Below are 13839 nucleotides of genomic sequence, written 5' to 3'. Positions count from 1 at the left end.
GGCTTCGGAGAATTTTCGAACGCTTCGCTACTGCGAGGCGCAGCGACAGTTGCGGTGCAGCTCACTCTTCCTTGCACACGTCAGCAGACTCGTCCTGTTCGCTTCCCTTTTATAACCTCTGTGCACGTGATCGCTAGTCTGGCCATCACGTGATAGCCTGCTGTCGCCACCTGGAGGGCACGAGCCAATGCAGGGCTCCGTGTTGCGTGCCACGTACCCGACGCAGCGAACGGGGTGGCCGCGTTTCGATGGAGGTGAAACTCACAAGGTACCTGTGTGCTGTGCTACGTAAATACACATTAACGATCCCCAGGTGGTCGAAATTATTCTGGTGCCCCCTATAGACTACGGCACCTCTTTCTCTCATTGACTTCCATCATTCTTTAACTTGCATTGACATCACGCGATATATGGGCCTCTATAATTTCGCCTCCATCGAAATTCGGTCACCGTGGCCGGGATCGAACCCGCGTCTTTCGGATGAGCAGACGAGCGCCATAGCCACCGAAGCACCGCTACGGCCTTTGATCTTCCCTTCCCTCATGGTGTTGTTGAGGTGGGTACTGAGACGCCAGACAGCTACCGCGTCTTTCATTTCCTGATAACTAATATTTTTTTAACACGAAGTAGAAGTATCCTCCTAATGCTGAACTTTCATCAGACTCGTAACCCATCCTTCCTTTGAACTACCTATACAGCATGTCCTGGATGTCAACTATGCTGCAGCCAATAGCTTTATTCTATTTATTGCCTTTCTTAAAAACTAAAAAAGGCCATTCGAAAATTTCTTACAGTGTGAACAGGCACCACACCAACAAATGAACGGAAAGCAAGCTGAATTTTGTTTTTCTTGCAATACATCGTTCGAATCTCCACCTTGGAGATGAGCGTCAAACGAAAATGTAGCAACACACATAACAACAGCTGGTCAAAGAACGCTGCTTTTTCGTTGTCGTCTTAACTAATTCACTTCCTCCCAGTACGATTGCTCCAAATCGATGGTCACACCACATCTGTCGTACAACTCGAAGCATTGATACCCACACACATCTCAGGCACTCCCATTGGTCACACACCATCACAAAGCGTGTTTTTTCAGGAGACGCAAACAGCACGGCCAAGTTCAAGGAATGGTTAGCACCTCTAACAAGAATGACGATGACAGCGTCAGTGGCATTCAGTGCTCAATGTTGGTGTCTACATCGGCATGCCTCAATGCCGGACGAATGTATCATGTTTGGACAATGAGATCTGTGATCTTACTTATAGGAGGCAATGTCTTGCTGTGCAGTGCATCTGCGGCCAGCGTCGTCAGCCAACGTCATCCGGAAGAGATATGGATCCCTCACCGCCTTCTCTCCAAGCACCTACTACGCTAGGATCATGGCAACACCTGCTCGATACAAGGCCTTAGTACAGCTACCATGACGTCGTCTTGAGGTGGAGGTGTACCTACACGTCGCCTTCCAGTGCGGTCCCGTTCGACCGCTTTACAATGGCGCAAAATGGCATTATTATGCACAACGATGAATCTGCGAGAAATTTGGAACGCTTAATGCGAATTTAACCATCCAGCTTCTGAACGCGAAAATCGGGTGTGGTGCTTGATTTCGTGTCGACCCATCATTAATTTTGTGCCCCACGATTTTCGATTACGCGTGACTTTGATTGCACTACCCAGTTTAAGAACGCTAGGATACAAGTGATGAAAGAACATGATATAATATTAATAATATTAATAATAATTGCTTTGGGGGAAAGTAAACGGCGCAGTATCTGTCTCATATATCGTTGGACACCTGAACCGCGCCGTAAGAGAAGGGATAAAGGAGGAAGTGAAAGAAGGAAGAAAGGTAGATCCCCAGGTTGTCGGAATTATTCCGGAGCCCTCCATTACGGCACCTAATAATTTTTTTTGGGGGGGGGAAAGGAAATGGCGCAGTATCTGTCTCACATATATTTGGACACCTGAACCGCGCCGTAAGGGAAGGGATAAAGGAGGGAGTGAAAGAAGAAAGGAAGAAAAGGTGCCGTAGTGGAGGGCTCCGGCATAATTTCGACCACCTGGGGATCTTTAACGTGTACTGACATCGCACAGCACACGGGCGCCTTAGCGTTTTTCCTCCATAATACCTCTTTCTTCCTTTTTTCTCTTAGTCCCTCCTTTATCTCTTCCCGTATACGGCGCGGTTCGGGTGTCCACCGAGATATGGGAGACAACTGCCGCGTCATTTCCTTTCCTCAAAAAACAATTTTTTCACTTCATTGGATTTTAAAATCTGTAGGGTTGTCCGTGATAATAATATTAATAATAATAATAATTGGTTTTGGGGGAAAGGAAATGGCGCAGTATCTGTCTCATATATCGTTGGACACCTGAACCGCGCCGTAAGGGAAGGGCTACAGGAGGGAGTGAAAGAAGAAAGGGAGAAGAGGTGCCGTATAGGAGGGCTCCGGAATAATTTCGACCACCTGGGGATCTTTCACGTGCACTGACATCGCACAGCACACAGGCGCCTTAGCGTTTTTCCTCCATAAAAACGCAGCCGCCGCGGTCGGGTTTGAATCCGGGAACTCCGGATCAGTAGTCGAGCGCCCTAACCACTGAGCCACCGCGGCGGGTCTTCTTGATGCTCGCAATCGCTCGAGTTTCTTCCAGCACTGCTTGCGCACCGTGACGAGCGGCAGCGCATAGGGCGGTGCTCTTCCGGACGTAAAAAAAAAGTTTGTGATGCTCGCAATCGCACTTTCTTTACGCCCGGAAGAGCACCGCCCTATGCGCTGCCGCTCGTCACGGTGCGCAAGCAGTGCTGGAAGAAACTCGAGCTCCAGCACCGCAAGTCCCTGCACGTGTGCCTAGGCCTGCCCAAAAATTCGCAGTGCGCCGCAACGTTGGCCGAGGCAGGAGCGTGGCCACTTGAGCTCCAAGCAGCGCGCAGGGCATTGAATCACATCGACCGGCTTCACCGCGCACCTGACGGCGGCTCGCTGCTGCAGCGTATGCGCTCGCACCCGCGCTCACGAATGGGCGCGGCGCTGCTCGAGTATGAGGAATTGACACAAGGCCCACCCCCCTACGGCTCCTGCATGCCCTGGCCTGCTGCCTCGGAGGTACAGCGAGAGATCGTCGGCATTGCGGGAAAGCGGAGCACACCCCTCTGTGCTGTGCAGCAGTTGGCCAGAGCCGTCATACACGAGGAGCTCCAGGACCATCTCCTCGTGTACACCGACGGCTCAGTGGCCCGCGACAGCAGCACCCTTGCTACCGTGGGGGAATATGGCGGAGTGATCGCCTTGAAGCACTCTGGCACGGATCGGCCCGGTATTGCACTGCCTCCGGGATTGGCCCGGGCATCAGGGCGCGCCGTTTCTATCTTTGCTCTCCTATTCTTTAACTCTCCTACTTTCAGCACGCGGCAGCGAGCGTGGCTCGGCTTGAGCCAGTAGGCAGGAGCGTGCACTTTCCTTTTCTTCTGCAGCGAATGTATACATGCATAGCGGTCCCGTAACGGGACAGTTTTCCTACCCGTTTTAGGATATTTTTTGGTGAGGAACCGGGCACAACTAAATGACCGCTATCCTGAAATTGAGAAACCGAAAGCATGCCGCCATTTTCACTTACGTAATACTCATTTAGTTCCACGTATATCCACCATATTGGACTGTGACGTCATCATTGGCACGCGGCAGGTGGTTGTTTCTGCAATGATAATGTGGATAGCGCTGATATTCTTAATGTGAGATTAGCTGTTTTCTAGTTGCAGCCACAGATGGCGCTTTGATCTCAGGGTGGCAAAAGACCTCACGAAATATCGAAACATGATGAGTAGTTGCTGCCACAGGTGGAGCTGTAATCAAGGGTGGTAGCAGACCCCACAAAATCTCGAAACGTGATAAGAGCTAACGCTTTTAAAACCTTGGACAAGTTTTCTACTTCTCGCAGAAGCCACGAGGAGCGCTGCGAGTGTGAGGTCTCCGTTCCTCTTCATAGCGCACGGGGGATACTAGGAGCACTGCGGAGTGATGCATAACTACTAGTGATTGTTAGAGAGTGAAAGCTGTGGTGTATCGGGCAAGTAGATGCGGCTTGGCGTGTTTTGGCGTCTGGCAGTGTGTTCCGCACACTGGGTAGGCAGCGCGCCCACCCTGCCACCCTGGCAGTGGCAGTTCAAGGGTCGGTCGCGAGAGGTTGCTCACCTAGTGAACGCTGCGGACTTTATTGCAGCGTGTCTGCCACAACGTTCTCAGCGCTAATGCATGTCGCCCACATCTCGCTCACCATCGCCAGGCGTCCACAAACCCAGGGAGCAGGTTATGTGATCTTCCTTTTCTCAAAATCATCGGAGTCTGCAACGTTGTCAACGCCAAAGCAAGGTTTCTGCTACAACGCTTTGCATGCCAACACAGGCAGCGCAGAAATCTCACTACCGCCACGTAGCTTAAAGCGCGACTGAGGTGTCCACTGTCCCAGGGTGCCTAGTTATGGTCCTTTGCTTTAAAGCCCCCGTTTATCGGTTTTGGCGCAGCTGAGGTTCGGCGACGTCACGTGATTCTCCTCTTCTCAAGACCATATGAAACACACAGAACAAGCCACTGAAGGTGGTAGTAAAGGTTACGATTTAAAAGCAGGCCTTTGCTCGTAAAATTGTGTGAAGGAGCTGGTGAAGTCCACTAGGGCAGGGCTTTTTACTCTGCGCCTTCCATCTATACCTACGGGTGCTCGACCACGAGGGAATGCTGTCACGTTTAACTCTAAGCTTATGTTTGTAAATGTAAGTTCACAAGCGAGCGATAAATGATGAATGTAAAGAATGTAAAGCTTCAATGCAAGTGGCGCATCTCCAGTTGTAACTACACAAACCAGGCCCGGAGCTTTATTTTATATTATATATTTTATTTTCACCATCCTGTTTCCCTTTCTTGCCACGCAAAAGGCCCGTACATGTTGTGCTGGCGTATGCTTGGCCGAAGCCCCTTGTGCTGTAGCTAAGGCAGTGTTGTAGCTGCAGCGCTACAACATCGCTTGGACTTCTTCCCGAGCCAGCAGCAAGTCCAGACATCGAGGGGTGGGCTGTTGCTGGAAAAACAAGTCGGGGCAGGTTCCAGGTCTGGCTTCTAAGTTGAACACCGAGACTAGAGGAAAAAAGAGCATGATCCTGGGTTAGTCACGATCTAATAATAGAATTTCACATGTGAAAGCGTGGTACACAATGCACTGAAATACGATACTTACTTATACGCAACAATTCCGGACAAGAGAATTTTTGAGCGGGAAAGAGAGAAATCGTATCTGCATATCAGACGTATTTTTTTCCTAGTAAGGTTTTCGCTGTAAGCTCCCAAACGCGAGCGATGGAAAACGAGAAACAAAGGAAGAATTGATCATTACCTTCAATATTTAAAATTTTTGTCTCAAAATGTTGGATGCGAAACGGTGCTACATAGTGCGCCTTACTCGGTGGAAATTTCAAATAGCTCCGTTTTACACGTGGTAGGTCATGTTATGTTCGACGGAGACTGATTTCATTCCTGCACGTAAAACAACCTAGTAAGGTGGCAAGTAAACAATTAAGCAATAGTGATCGCCAGCTCGAGAGGCGCAAAAAGAAAAGTTAAAATCCTTCGCATGCCTTGACTTTGCTCTGAACCTCCCAGAAACTGAGCGCAAAAACCAGACGCTCTCGTTGCCGTTATCAGTATCGTTATTGCTCTCGTTACCGCAGCGTAATAACTAGCGATTACTTATTTTTATTCCATGCCACACGACATGCGGTAAGGCATTTCACTAAGCCCTCGGACGGCTTCCCCACAACAGAATAAATTGGTAACAAAATTTCACACAACACTGATTTTACCGAAACGTTGCCAAGCTAACACACTAAGTCGCTCATGTTACGCGAGGCGCAAGCAGTTAATAATTAACCTAATTCATCTGAACAGACGCGGAGTCAAGTGAGGTCACTGAACTTCTATATTCACGCCCCTCTGTGGGCCACGAGGTTCTTCGTATTGGAAGCCTTTTGAATATATCCGGCTATCTGTGGTTCTACAATGGGACCCGAAATTAAAATATACAACCCGTCCAGCATTTCTCCTCCATCAGAATCGTGTAGCCACGGCTGAAGAACAGAACACCATCAAAGCAAACAGTGAGTTGCACAGCGTATGTGGCTAAACTGCAGTGCCGTGCCGTGAACTCGTAAGCAAGCCTGCATGGCTTGCAGAGACATCCTCGTCTTGTAGGGGCAATTCGTTGTATATCTACTGTGACAACATCGGCCGCTATCGCGAAAGCACGTAAAAGACAAACGTACCGCAATTGTTTGACCTTGGAGGTCTACGCCAAAGGCCAAAGACAGAGACAGGTGCCTTTGATGGTCCAACCCTTGGACAGATGGCCACACTGGGCGCAAGTAACGATGGATTCTTCCAACTCTGGAGCCTTGCGCTCGAGACTCTGGGAGAAGGGGAGAGTAAGGAGGACACTCATTACCTTCCGATGGCAGTCTATTAAAGAAATGGAATAATTAAATTTTTATGAAACCGAACAAAATATTTAGCAAGATTATTGATTGATTCATATATTGATTTATTGATTCGAAATGATTCGGAGAATGAAAAACAATGCGCGACGACTCAGTAATGAATGTCTGCAAAAGTTTTATCAAGAATTCTAGTGTAGTCAATAGACGAAAAAGAACAGGACTCCTTTTTTAATATCTATCGTTATTCTCTGCGGGAAATAATACCTGGTACCGCCATGAAGATAAGTACGCGAAAGGTGTCTGTCATCCGACAGAACTTACAACAATCACCATTGTCGTTCAAAGTAACCCAGGGTACGAACCTCTGTCGCACAACACAATGCACGAAAAAAAAAAGCTTTTCTCGCAACACAGAATTGTGTCGAGCAACAGAAAATTCTGTCGTGCGTTTTGATAGGGCCGCTCGCAAGTCAGCCGATATTTGTTCCAGATCCTTCATGTTTCTTTCTTCCTTGAACCTGCGTCCGGTGTACGCAGTTGTTCACGGGCTGTTTGGCCATGGTAAGAATTAAAATTTTGTCACCGCGACAATTATGTAACCCAACGAAAGCACAGGAAATGAGCTGGCTAAATTGACTGATGCTACTCAGTTGTAGCTAATGGGATGTGTGCTGGATCTTCTACTCATCCCTTCAGTACCAGATTATCTTGCTCAACAACGGGAGGAGTACAGCAAATAGGAAGCATTGATTCAATCACATAAGCTAGATAAATATTTCACTCAATTCTCAAATACCAAACCGTGTTTTGTCTTCCGCGTTAAATGCTGCTTCATATTTCAACGGCTGCACTTTCTTCGCGCAAAAGATAGTGAGAAAAATTGAAAACCAATATGTGCGACACCGGAAATACTGCAGGGGAGCCCAGGAACCTTGTGGAATCAATGACGTCATAAAGATTTACCAACCTGTGACGTATCCGGCTGGGTGTTGCCCTAGTGCCGCTACCAGCGGATGGGGTCGCGTTCTCCGCTGGTGGCGTAGATGCTCTCCTGTCAGGCTTAACAGCGCTGCGAGAATAACAACGAGCTTATTTTCTACGTTCGAATAGATGGGGATGTTTGGGCCTACACGCAGTAAAATCTGCCCATTCAACTGAGAAAAAAATGACTGTCTATTTGCGTAGTTTAAAAAAAACGCGAATTCTGTCCACTAGCAGTTTCTGGATGGCAGTTTTTGGGATAACGATAACGGGTTAATGTTCGCATAGGCATAATTGCATTCTCTGCTTGACATTCATAGATCTCTGCTGGAAGTACTACCTTCGCACTGCCATCAGCGAACAAGTGGCTCAGGCCCTTCCACCGGTCCCTCCACCCGCACCCGCACAGCCGCCCGCACCTGTCGCTGCACCCCTGACCTACGGTGCCGCCGTCTCTCGGCCACGGATGCCTAACTACCGTCCAACCTACGCTCCACCTCAAGCGTCTGTGCCTCAAGTTCCTCACGCTCCGACGCCTTTTTTGCGACCGCTTCGACAATTGGGCATTCACTGACGTACTAGTGATAGTCGGCCTATTTGCTACTCTTGCCGACTGCCTGGTCACGTGGCCCGGCTCTGCCGTCGTCGTGCGCCAATCTCCCCAGATGCCGGTTACTGGCCTCCTCCCAGTGAATACTCACCGCCAGCCGAGCCGCCAAAGAGTCGCCCGCTTTCACCTGACCGCACTCCCTTCTCCACCCGGTGCTCACCTTTTCCTCGTTGCCGCTCCCTTTCTCCCCCGCACCGGCGCCCGAATCTTTCGCAAGATGAAAACTAGACGCCGCAGTTCCTGAGGCGAGAACTGCGCCACAAGCGAATTGTCTATGGCCTCAATTATCTGCCGCCAATCTGAGGGTGTTTCTGTTCTCGCGCTTGTCGACACCGGTGCTGCTGTTTCTGCCATGGACGCCTCCTTTTGTCGCTCCTTGCGAAAAGTGACGACCCCACTTTCTGGCTTCTCGCTGCGCACCGAAAGCGCGCAGGCTACTGAGCCGTTACCGACATGCACGGCTCGAGTCGTTATTCAGGAAATCCTGTACGTGATTGAATTAATCATTTTGTCAACCGGTTGTCATGAAATCATCTTGGGTTGGGACTTGCTGTCCTGCCATAATTAAATTCAATTCAATTCAATTTATTCAACATCTTGGGGATGTTGGGTGCATCGACAAAAATCCACAGAGAAGGCTTGAAAGGGGTCGACGCACCCTACAATGACTTGACAGCAGCATGAGAATACATTATAACAGGATCCCTACGTGAATATAAAATTAAAATCAAACGGCAAGTAAGCACAGAGGAAAGAAAACACAAATAATAAGTACAAATCTCAGTTGCACAAAGTGCTGACGGGTACCGAAGTTTAGATGCTTTATTCACTGAGCACGACACACATAAGGCAGTCATCGATTGTGCTCGTGCTGAACTCTAGTTCTTTGCGTTCAGCGGTTCCTCGTCTCCCGATGCCCCTTCTGCTGATCCTGCCAAAGACGTCGTTGCAGAAGACATTAAACTGCCTGCCCGTTCTTCTGTTTTTGTGCCCATCACTTCCGACCTTGTTCGCGACGGCACGTACTTTTTACACCATCACCCTGCCTTCTGTGCCACAAGTACCTGTCCACACCTTACGCCGTCCTCACCCGGTCAGCTGGCCTTATCGCGCTGGTCGGGACCCATCTGTTTTCATATGCATCCGCTGTGCGTCGCGGCGAGTGCCTTGGTACCGCGCAGATCATTGATTTCATTCTCTATCGCAATGAAACTGACGATTCTCCGTCCCTCGTTGTAGATGCACCTCAGCCCGCCGGTTCCTGCACTCGACACTTCGCCTCCAGACGTTTTCCTTCCCTCCATCGACGCCACTCTTCCTGCAACTCAACCCACTCAACTTCTCGGGTTCCTTCATCAATTTCGTTCCTCCTTCGATTCACAACAACCCGCTTTGACCCGCACGTCGACTGTCTCCCATCATATCGACACCGGTGTCCACGCCCCTCAGCGTCAGCGCCCATATCGTGTCTCCGCCAGTGAGTGCCAAGTTATTCAAGACCAAGTTGACACGACGCTTCAGAGCGGCGTGATTCAGGCCTCACACAGTCCCTGGGCCTCGCCCGTGGTCCTCGTGAAGACGAAAGATGGCTCTATTTCTGCGTTGATTACCGCCGCCTGAATAAGATCACGCGAAAGGGTGTTTGCCCTCTTCCGCGCATTGATGATGCTCTGGACTGCCTTCAAAGAGCGGAACTCTTCTCTCGACTTACGCTCTGGGTAAGGGCAGGTCCCCATTGCAGCAGACGATCGCCCTAAAACCGCATTTGTGTTCCCTGATGGCCTGTATGAATTTAACGCCATGCCTTTTGGCCTCTGTAATGCCCCGGCTACATTTAAGCGCAAGATGGACAGCGTTCTGGGCGGCCTGAAATGGAAGTCATGCCTGTGTTATCTCGAAAACATCGTGATCTTTTTGCCCGACTTTGCGACTCATCTGTCCCGCCTGAATCACGTCTTAATATGCGTTACGGACGCCGGCCTTCAACTGAACTTAAAAAACTGTCGATTTGCTGCTCGCGAGTTGACAATTTTAGGCGACGTTGTGTCAGAAGAGGGCGTGCGCCCCGACACCGCCAAACTTCGTGCTGTGACGACGTTTCCAAAACCTACTTGCATTAAGGAACTGCGCAGCTCTGTTCCTATTTTCGGCGTTTTATTCGCAACTTTGCGGTCATTGTTGCTTCTTTAACTCAGCTTCTCAACAGCAATGCGGATTTTTCGAGTTGGTCGCGTGCCTGCGACGACGCCTACAACAACTTGCGCAGACTCCTCACGGCACCACCCATCTTGCGCACTACGACCCTCAAGCCCCAAACGAAGTACACACGGACGCCAGTGGCATTGGCCTCGGGGCTGTGCTTGCCCAACGCAAGTCTGGATTCGAGGAGGATGTGGTGCTTACGCCAGCCTCACCCTCAAGAAAGCCGAATCCAACTACCCCGCGACGGAGAAGAGTGCTTGGCCAGTGTCCGGGCCGTTGGCAAAATTCGACCTTATCTCTATGGCCGTCCGTTTGACGTGGTCACCGAGCATCATGCCCTGTGTTGGCTTTCTTCGTTAGAAGATCGCTCTGGTCGCCTGGCCCAGTGAGCTCCAAGAATATAACATACGTGTCGGATAACAGTCGGGCCGCAAGCATCAGGACGCTGATGCCCTGTCCCGCCCCCCCCTACCGGCCGAGTTTGCAAGCCTCTGAGCTGTAGTATCCACTGCGCCTTCGCTCACCACCTGTGACATGCTTTCTGAGCAGCGTAAATATGAGTGGATTGCTTCTCTTCTTGACTTTCTCTCCGACCCATCTAAGCCTCCAGCATCCTGCACCCTTCGTCGCCAAGCTTCACATTTTCCAATTCCCGATGATCTATTATATAAGCGCTACTGTAAGTAAGATGGACAGAAATGGCTTCTCGTCATTCCCCGACATCTCCGGCCCCAAATCTGCACCAGTTTCCAAGCTTACCCGCAATGCAGCCACGCGGGAGTCTTCAAGACGTACACTCGCATCCGTCTATTGTACTCCTGGAAGGCATGCATAACTTCACCGTGGAGTACCTCCGCTCCTGCACGTCCTGCCAACGCCGTAAGCAACTGCCTCACCACTCTGCTGGAGAGTTGCAACCACTACATTGTTCTCCTCGCCCCTTCCACCATGTTGGCATCGATTAATACGACCTCTGCCGTACACCGCTGCTGGCAACCACTGGGTCATTGTTGCCATTGGTCACCTGACCCGGTATGCAGAAAACGCGTCCCTTATTATTCACCGCTTTACACTTCACCACAGTGCTCCTTGTGAACTCCTCAGTAATGGAGGACGCGTCTTGGCTGACGGCGTTAAATCTCTACTCGCCGAGTGCAATATCATTCATCGGACTTGTACAGCCTACCGGAAACAAATGGTTAACTGACCGATTTAATCGCACTCTGGGCGGCATGCTGGCGATGTACGTTGCTGCCAACTACACGAACTGGGAACTCGTTCTACCTTATGTTACGTACGCCCACAACACTGCTACCCAGTCCACCACCGGTTGCTCCCCATTATTTTCGGCTCTACGGCCGACATCCATCTACTCGCATCGACAAAGTTGTACAACTGTTTATGGAGCTGTCCAGCACGCCGAAGACTCCCGCCAGATTGCACGGTCGCTCACGGCAGACACTGAGAGGCACCAAAAACACCGCCATGACGACGGTTAGCTTGATCCGGAATTCCCACCCGGTTCACTCGTCTGGCTGTGGATCCCTTCCACTGTTTCCGGCCTCTCAAAGAAACATCTTTCGAAATACCCTGGCCCCTACCGCGTCCTGGAACGCACATCCTCAGTGAGCCCCTCACACCGTCTTCCGATCTCCGCCCACGTGGTCGCGAGACTACGCATGACCAACGACTCAAGCCGTACTATATACGACCCGGTTGCGTTGTCGGCACAATGAGTCGCCAGGATGGCTCCTTTTCTCCCCGGCGCCATTGTGAAGAAGAAGATCATCATCCTAGCCTCAATGCCATCACAATACCATTGTGCTGAGCCGGAAACAATAGAGCACTTTCTTCTCTTTTGTCGTGGCTACTCATCGATCCGGAGGCGACTATTAGAGGTCCCAATGCAGAATCTCAATTTGCGTCTGTCTTCTGCGGTTGTTCTGTCCCTTGGCGCTTCTATGCTTGGCCATAGCTATGGGAATGTTTCCACTACCATTCAAAATTATCTCCTAGAATCAAAACGTCTACCATCATAGGCTTTCGTACTGCAAATACCATCATAAGCTTTCGTATTTGGGTAACTACTTTTTGCAATTCCTACTCTCTCTCCCTCAATCTTCTTTTTAACTGATTACCTTACCTAATTTTCAGTTTGTTAGGCCACCCTAACCTCCCGCAACCTCCTCTGCTACGAAAACAGTTACACAATTTCTGTTAGGTCAACCCACGCTTGCCATATGCAATCTGCAATTCAAATAGTCACCGCCTGGTTATGGCCAATCCCCCTTGTGGGTATGTGCCATTTTGTGAGGGTAACAACAACAACCATCGCTCAGAGTGAGCGCCTGCTCACCTGAACAGGCGAGACACTCTGTCGCTGCCGTGGTTTCGCCGCCGTCTGAGCGTCAACCTAAGCCCCCGTTACAAATTGTCGTTGATAAAGATATATTGGTGGACTTTTTCTGATACTGCTCTCCGTGCTGCTAGAACAGTGTTGGTTTATTTCGGAGTGGTGTTCGACATTTCTTCTAAAACATCAGTCTGAAGTCAAGTTCAATGTAAATGCTATTGCTCTGATTTTTATTTCTGCTGTGGGCTGGCGGCCATGTTATGTGTGCCTACATTGCTCATTCTTGCTGCATCTGACTAGATGAGTTATAGTTATGCGTGGCAGCGCGTGTGTCAATGCGTGACCACAAGCTGCTGGAGAGCTGCAGTATTTACTCGCGCCATGAATGTACTTTCTTCCCTGAATTATTCCTGAAAATTTGGGCAATGCGTTAATTGCGCGGGATAGAAGAGCCCGAAATCATTTGAAGCGGTAAAAATGGGAGAAAGGGTAGGTTGGGAAAATAAGCACTTCATCCGGTGTGACTAACGTTCTCAATAAAGCGGAATGCCGTATTCAGCGCGCATTCCATGTATGGGAGCATACGGTTACCTCAATCCCGCACCCATAAGTGACGTAGCGGCCCGCAATGCTCTTAAGTTTGTGCAGCTACAGTTCGCTCTAGCATAGCTCACACCTTTTCGCATTCGACACATGGTGTAGTTGTTCGGCAATGAAAAACCGGGCACCCACGGACATTCACATTATTATAACCAGACTTGCCCACCAACAGTTATCAGGTGCAATAATGACGCGAAAAAAACAATTGTACGTTTCGAGAGCGCAAGTTAAGCCTGCGCTCATTACGCGACCTTGTTAATTAGGCGAGTAAATGCGTTAGTTTGATACGCTTTCTTTTAGTTTCTGCACGACGCATCGTCCGCATCCCCTTTCCTTGTAGTAGTCAACTAGTCGACTACATTTAGGACTTATAAATAACCACCGCTGTCTTCGGCCATGTTGGAGGTACTAGCGTAGCTGAAGGAAAATAAATCAGCCTGTACAGGTAGCCAATTTGTGCTTAGCTTGCTGCCCAATACCATCACGCCCTGAATCGCAATCAACGCTGGTTAAAAATGCCACTCATGGCACACTTGCTCTGGCGTACTTTGCAAATTGGGCATGCAAGCCGCCCTAGTTCAGGAAATAGAAGGCGACCACACGAGTCT

At 49.8% G+C, this 13839-nt stretch overlaps 1 long non-coding RNA gene across 1 annotated transcript; it reads right to left on the bottom strand.

Moving 5' to 3' along the window:
* Positions 1-4972: 4972 nt before the first annotated feature.
* On the bottom strand, positions 4973-8598 carry LOC144100204 (uncharacterized). The gene is made up of 3 exons (XR_013307556.1): positions 7453-8598; positions 6315-6457; positions 4973-5133 (listed from the first exon to the last, which is right to left on the bottom strand). It is a non-coding gene; the product is annotated as an uncharacterized LOC144100204 (long non-coding RNA).
* Positions 8599-13839: the final 5241 nt, after the last annotated feature.

The sequence above is a fragment of the Amblyomma americanum genome, chromosome 8 (assembly GCF_052857255.1).
Source record: "Amblyomma americanum isolate KBUSLIRL-KWMA chromosome 8, ASM5285725v1, whole genome shotgun sequence".
In the NCBI taxonomy this organism is placed as follows: Eukaryota; Metazoa; Arthropoda; class Arachnida; order Ixodida; family Ixodidae; genus Amblyomma; species Amblyomma americanum.
Note: the sequence above shows the minus strand (reverse complement) of the source record. Positions and strands in the feature narration are given on the sequence as shown.